The 7605-nt window shown below is 38.7% G+C and overlaps 1 pseudogene; it reads left to right on the top strand.

The window, feature by feature from the left end:
* Positions 1-6160: 6160 nt before the first annotated feature.
* Positions 6161-7065, top strand: LOC149145579 (3-phosphoinositide-dependent protein kinase 2 pseudogene; annotated as a pseudogene).
* The last annotated feature ends 540 nt before the right edge of the window (positions 7066-7605 follow it).

Here is a 7605-nt window from a genome sequence, read left to right as displayed (position 1 = left end):
GATTTTGTGGGTCCTATCAACCCTTCTTCAAAGCAACAGTCTTACATCATTGTGTGCACCGACTATCTGACCAAGTGGGCAGTAACGAAGGTAATCAAAGCAACAACAGAAGAAAAGTTGGCTGAGTTTCTGAGGGAAAATATCTTCTACAAGTATTGCTACCCAAGAGAGTTAGTCACAGATCAAGGAAGCCAGTTCACATCCAACCTGATTGAGGATTTGCTCACTCATCACAAGATCAAGCACAAGACTTCCACCCCCTATCATCCTCAAGCAAATGGGCAGGTGGAAGTCAGTAATAGAGCATTGGAAGGGATTTTGACTAAGGTTGTGAGCAGCAACAGAAAGGATTGGGCAGATCACCTGGTTGAGGCCACCTGGGCCTACAAAACCACTTGGAAGACTACAACCGGTTTCACACCTTATGAGCTGGTCTATGGGAAGAAAGCTTTGCTGTCCATAGAGTTCGAGTACAATACATTGAGGGTGGCAGCTCAGTGAGCACAACATTCCCCCATTCCTTTGCTTGCATTGAGTGTTCAATGTGGACCGCCCTCTACCATGCTTCCCACCATTACTGGACACTTCAGAGATTGTAGAACAACTCACCAGGGACCAAGTTCAGCAGATGGAGGAACTCAACACAATGGGGACCATTGCTTCCTAAGGGGGGAGGAATGATCCAGGTGGATGTTGGTGGCCACTAACCTATCCCACTTGGACCCCCACAACCATCTCCTCCAGCTTTTCAGTTTCCTTATTTGTAGCACAATTTACTATTTTTAACAGTTTTTCAGGTCCTGAACTTCCGGAGCCGTTTTGAGGCCCTAAACGACATTTTTTTGAGAAATATGGGAGCAACATGAGTCCAAGGACGAATTTTTCTCTTTCCAAAGTTGTCATGCTCAGATAGATCTTTCTAACGATCTATTGTACGCGTCAAACGGAGATCGGGTGCCAAAGTTACGACCCCGGGAAGTTGATGTACTAATTTACCAAAAACGGGGCCCACAATTTGGCGTTTCATCTCCTAGGGTTAAGTTTTTGGATGTTTAGGGTTTTCCATTGTTTCTCAACAATAAATAGGCCTTCGAGCCTCATTTTAACACAGTTCAGAGGCATGTAGCCGCCACATATATTCTCAGAGATAAGCTACCATCGCCCTAGCTGGTTTATTTCCATTTCTGTTTGTAAGCATATTTCAGTGTTTTACATTAATGAAATGCAGTATTATTTCCATTGAATCTCTATGTTTATGGTTATCTCTATAATTTTTTGCATTCCTATTTAAATCTGAATTAGTTATTATTCTCTTGGAGAATTAAGTCACCCAGCCTATAATTGGGTTGACTCCATGCTAGTATTCTAGAAGTAGAATAAGGTTGCATAGTGACATGCAACTGAATAGGTTGGGGAGAGATGATGGGTTCCTCTTATGACATCAATGTTTCCATTAAAATATCCAATTTTGGATTTAAAACCTAATCATTCTTTACTCCTAACTTGTCCTACCTATTTCAAGACATGTATTTGTATTTATTTCCAAACCTTGTCTTTTTTGTTTACGAATATAACTAAGGGATTTGCTTAAAAAGTGACCTATGGGTGTTTTTGTCTTGCGTAAGATCCCACACACACACAAACATATCAATTGTGGTTTAAATAAAATGGCTCAGGATATGGATTTTGAATTGAAGTGTTTTGACTACAGGACTATATATGGTTTTACGTGTCTCGGCTATATTAACAGGGTATCAATCAAATATTTTTATAGAGTGTCATTTTGATGAATCTGTTTTTCATTAGAAGAGAATCCATAGATTGAATCCTATTGGTAAAACACTACAGTTAGCTTACTGTTGACATATTAGCATAATTATATTTGCAGAATGTTTTGTCAAAGACTGTAGGCTTTGGTCATTGTTAGCTTTCAAATAAGCACATTTGCAAGCATGTTCGAGTGCCAACAAGGCGAGCCTACAGTTAAGAGCACAAGATACAAAGGAAGTAGTTTTAGTCTAAAGGAGATCGTATTGACTAATCCACGAGGATTTCATGATGATAACATTGTCAGTAGATCCTATGAAGATTATTTGAACGAATTCTAGTTTATTTCAAGAAAGAAATTACTCGGTGTTGTACAAAGTATTTTGGGACCCCGACAATCAACATTTATCTCGGGCTATTATAACCAAGGAAGCAAATCCTGTTATGACTGAGATACTTATTATATGTCGTTCATAGGTTACAAAGATTAGTATGTCAAAATTAGGATCCAGAGGCTCGCAGACACACCAAAAATTACATCTCTCAAGGATAAAGTTAGTTTGAATGAGTTGAATCATGTCCAAAAACTAAATCTTGACTGTAACTACTTTATTTTTCCTTAATTAGTTATGAAAGATGAGACCAAATATATGATGTGTTTATTTTAGACTTTTAAGAACTCTATATAAGTATAAGAGCACCCAGGGCGCAAAAACAATTATTGTTTCTATCATTTGATCTCTGAGGTTGTCAGGCAGAGAGGTAACTCCTCAAACCAATTGTGTTTATTCATTAGGATTCCTCATTGTTATATACACAAGGGAGTGACTCTTGGGTTTCACCTCCCGATGACTCTTTATTTTCCATTATTTACTATTTACATTATTTACAAGTGTTCACCCAATCCCCATGATTAGGTGTCAACATTCCCCCCCTTAATCTAAAGGGATGTTGGTGAGTCCAAGCATCGTTCTGAATCTTTCAAGCTTTTCTCTTCCAAGCACTTTGGTGAAGATGTCTGCAATATGCTCATTAGTGGAACAATGGCATAAATGGATTGTATTGGACTTAACATGATGTCGAATCAAATGGTATTTTGTATTGATGTGTTTCGTTCGATCATGGAGCTTTGGGTTCTTGGCCAAATTTATTGCAGAGGTGTTGTCAATCATGAGTGGAGTTGAATGTACTTGTTTTACCTACAAATCTTCTAGAATTTTCCTGAGCCACACAATTTCTTTTGTTGCCTCAGTTGTTGCCACATATTCTGCCTCTGTTGTGGATTATGATGGAACTGATTGTTTGCGTGATCTCCAGGAGACAAATCCTGATCCAAGACTCATATCATAACCAGAAGTAGATACCCTAGTTTCTTGTCTCCATTGAAGTTTGAGTCAAAGTATCCAATCAGGATGAAGTCACCCACTTGTGTATACTTGAGTCCAAAGTCTTCAGTTCCCTTCTAGTACTTTAGAACTCTTTTTGCAGTAGACCAATGTCCATCATAAGGCTTTTGCATAAACCTAGAGAGGATTCCAACAACAAAGAAAATGTTTGGTCTAGTAGTAGTCAGGTAGTTGAGACTTCCTACAAGCTGTATATACTTTGTTGCATCCTCAAATTCTTTTCTTTCAATGGATGTGTTATCACTGAAAATGCTGTTGTCAAAAATTTTTAGTCTAGCTTAAAGTCAGGGTGTTTTCGCAGCGCCTGAATTCTGTTTAGTAGTTTCGCAGCGCCAGGATTCTTTTTAGCAGTTTCGCAGCGCTACCTGTTTGAGTGGTTTCGTAGCGTGCTACGAAACTGGGGATTTGATTGAGTTTTCAGTGGAGGCCTGAATCATAGCATGTCTATTGTACACTGACTGCAACTGCTGTGGATGAGGTTGATGTGCTTAAAGGTCTAAGGTTGACTAAAGAATATAACTCTGGTGTTGTTGCATATGATACTCTGATCTATGGATTTTGCAAAATGGCCAGAGCAATCTGAAGAGCTATTAGGGTTGATTGTCGATTCTCTCAAGGCATTTGATGGTGTAGTTCCTCACGGTGGCCAAAGAGCATCGCACAGTAACATTCCTTCATACCAGCTACATAAACAACATAGGAATCAAGTTGTTGTTTCAAATCTTTGGAATTGAGAAATATGGAGATGAATGTCGGTGATTTCTCCTCCATAATCATAGTTGGAGTATGCGTAATGGAAAAGAAGGTTCCTTCTGCTGCCAAGAAGTACATCCTGGATTGGCTGAGGGAATTTGGTGAATTTGAGATCATAATATTTGGAGACATCATCATTCTTGAAGAAGCAACGATGAAGTGGTCAATTTGTGATTGTTTTTATTAAACCAGCTATCCTTTTGAGAAAGTTGAAGCTTATGCTACTCTTTGAAAGCCTTTCCTTCTGAATGAGCTTAGATCTTAACATCCTCTCCATGATAATCGAAAGGTATATGAGCGCCTTCAAAATTTTGGCATTCCCACTCCAAGTATGCACTTGTAAACGGGGATTACCTCTATCAAGAGTTGGACTATTTTATGGAGCAAGGGATTTTGTTCAAGTCCATGAAAAGTGAATTATGAAGCCTTTTGTGAAAAAAAACAGTTCATGGATATGATCACAGTGTTATGATTTACTACCCAAGTTCTGCTGGTGGAGGAATGAAAAAGCTACTTTAAAGGGTTGGAAATCATTCATGTGAGTTTTGTCAAGATTTTAGAAATGTACGATGGAAGGGTCAGCCTATTGATTCCAGTTAAAGGGAATGATAAGGAGCGCATTTCCTGGAGTTGATGTGGAACTTTCAAATTATCCCTCCACCATTATCGAAGTGTGGGCTCAGCAAGTTTGTGCCAGTGTTACAGATAGGCAACATTGTGTTTATTGCTGGCAGAAGAAAAAAGGGACACCGAGAATTCTGTTTGGAATCGGTGTAAGAGATTTGTTTCTTCCCAGCCATTGAGTAACATATATTGAAGTTCATCTATGCATTCTATGAAACATGAACTTTTCAGCCAGAAAACGAGATATTAGAGGCCGAACTCTTCTGGTGTTGATTTTATAATTATTGTGCATTGGTAACGTGGTATGAGGCCAGAACTTTTCTCAACAACCATAGCCCCTGTATTTGTCATCACAATGGTCCGAATGGTAGCAATGTAGAAGAAGAGTTTAGTAAATGAATTCTTGAAGGACGAATGGTATCGTTTGAGAATTTGCGAGCCAAGCTTTTGCTAGAAAAGGGATTTATCTGTGATTTAAGTCACACCCTGCTACCTAAAAAATCAAGCAAATCCTCTTTCATGGCTTATGCGAAATGCATTGCAGCCGTTTCTTCAAGGCACACGGGCTTTTAAAATAACTGATATAAATGAAAATGGCATGAATGTTATTAAGCACGTTGTTTCATTATTAATGAATATATTGAAGGCATGAAAGTGCTCTTATGAAATGCAGCGATTAATGCCAAGTGTCAAGTAGCTTTATAAAGAATTTGATTGCCATAAGGCCGCCATGGTTAGTGACACTGGGATAGAGATGTGGCGCAAAAGCTGGAATGATATTGATTGATGTCGTTAAAAGACGAGTGCGCATTGAATAAACACAGAAGGAAGGTTGGATTTGGAGGAGAGATAGAATGGCGCTTTTATAATTTGCAAGGATTAGTTCAGGGTTTTCTAGAATCCGTCTTTCGGGCAAACTGTTAATATTGATGAATATTTGATAGATAAAAGAGTATCATAAAATCGCTGCTGTCGTAGTGTTGCTCAGGTGCGCGCTATACATCTCATTCTGTGGAAGATAATCAGATCAGAGGATTTTTGTTAAGATCCTTCGATCTTGTGAAACACATATGATTAGAGTTCTTTCAGATATGGTAAAATAAAGCTCGTTTTTGGGGGTTTCAATTGTGGATTGAATCGTGCAGAAGTTGTGAATTTTGATCTTGTAGATTGGCTACCACATGGTGGGTTTGCAGTGGAAATGTTTCTGATATTTACAATAAAGATTTGGATCGTTGGTCAGTAAGCAGGAACCCAAACGCTCCCAAGGGAACAGAAGGCTAGAGTTTGCATGGTTAAATTGTTGAAGCCATGAAGCCACATTTAATTGGAATGACAGGTCTCGGGGAAATCCATTGCCGTTGTATCATTCCCCTATTTCTGCATTGAGCTGCCATATTCACTGGTATGCTTGGGAATAAGTTGGGAAGGTACAACATTTATAAAGGAATAACTTTAACTTATGGAATGGAAGGTCACCGTGCTAAGATATGATTTAGAACTTTCATCTTTCTTATTCCTTAATTGAGAGGGTGTCATCTTCACAAATTTGTTTGCTAACCAATCTGCCATTTGTAACATGTTTGCAATCTTCATAGTACTGTCATGGAATGTTGCTTTCTATCCTGGGATGGGATTCAAATCGTGCTGTTAAGAAATCTCGTTTTTCAGAGGATGAAGCACGTTTCTATATTGCAGAGATTGTGGATGTCCTTGAATACCTTCACAAAGTAGGACTGATACACCGAGATGTAAAGAGAATATACTTCTTCAAACCAATGGAAAACACCTCAATTTCAATTATTTCGACTACTTCAAACGAGAAGACCTGCACATTTGTTGGTACAGCTGCCTGCGTTCCGCCAGAGGTCCTTAAGCATGCACCTCCAACAATTGGAAACGATCTATGGGCACTGGGTTGCGCGTTGTATCAGATGCTGTCTGACATATTACCTTTTAAAGATGGCAGTGAGTGGCTCACATTCCAAAGGATCATGGATAGAGATTTCAAATTTCCTGAATATTTTTCTTCTGAAGCATGGCACCTTATTGATTGTTTGCTGGATATGGACCCATCTAAAAGATTGGCTTCTGGCCCTGAAGGGTATGCTTCTCTCTAGAGTCATCCTTTCTTCAAGGGAGTTGACTGGGATAATGTTAGGAGTATGCTGGCTCCAAAGTTAGCCCCACCATTAACTGTGACTCTAAATGGGAGAAATTTCTAGATCCAGGGGAGTTCATTGTGATGGTTTCATTGGTTAAGAAAATTCGGAAACTTTACAACAAAAAGATGCAGCTGATTCTGACAGACAAGCCGAAGTTGATATATGTAGACCCAGTTAAATTGGTACAGTAGGTTGAGATAGTTTGGTTTGATAATCCTAAGGAGCTTAATGTCCAAGTGTTGAATTCTTCCAACTTTAAGATCTGTACTTTGAAAAAGACCACCTCATTTGAAGATTTGAAGACAGCAAGGAATACTACAGTGACTTTATGTTCCAGTTGGGATTTATGAAGCTTTTTATTGGTTTGATGCTAATCAAGTTGGCTGTGATATGTAATGACAGAAGCAAGCTTCATCTTCTTAAAACTATTTAGGTTCCTAATTGCTGTACAAATGTCTGAAGAGATCATGAATCTAAGCAGAAAACGCTTCAAAGATACATAGGTTCTGTTTTGACATCTACAGCAGTTTCGTAGCGCGCTACGAAACTGCTGTAGAATGCTGTTTTGTGGAAAAACAATGAATTTTGATGATGAGGTCAGCTAACGGTAAAAAGAAGGTCTCAAACACAGGCAGAGAGATCATACATGGATTTCCTAACAGCTCAAACAGTGACAGGTGTAGGTCTTGAAGAGAAAATAAAATATTTTGTTTATTTTCATAAAGTTTTCTCAAAGGCAATTTATGATCGAGCTACTAGGGTATTGGTGGGGTTACCAGAATGTTCGGTTGATACACCTGTTTGGTCCTTGAAGCATCCAGATCATATAACATATGGTGGTTATGCGTTGTTAATTAAAGGTTCAAAGAACTTGGAGTGTGGTTTTTAAA

Source organism: Pinus tabuliformis, chromosome X (genome assembly GCF_031772625.1).
Source record: "Pinus tabuliformis cultivar Carrire ecotype Pingquan chromosome X, CPIR1, whole genome shotgun sequence".
NCBI classification, from domain to species: domain Eukaryota; kingdom Viridiplantae; phylum Streptophyta; class Pinopsida; order Pinales; family Pinaceae; genus Pinus; species Pinus tabuliformis.
Note: the sequence above shows the minus strand (reverse complement) of the source record. Positions and strands in the feature narration are given on the sequence as shown.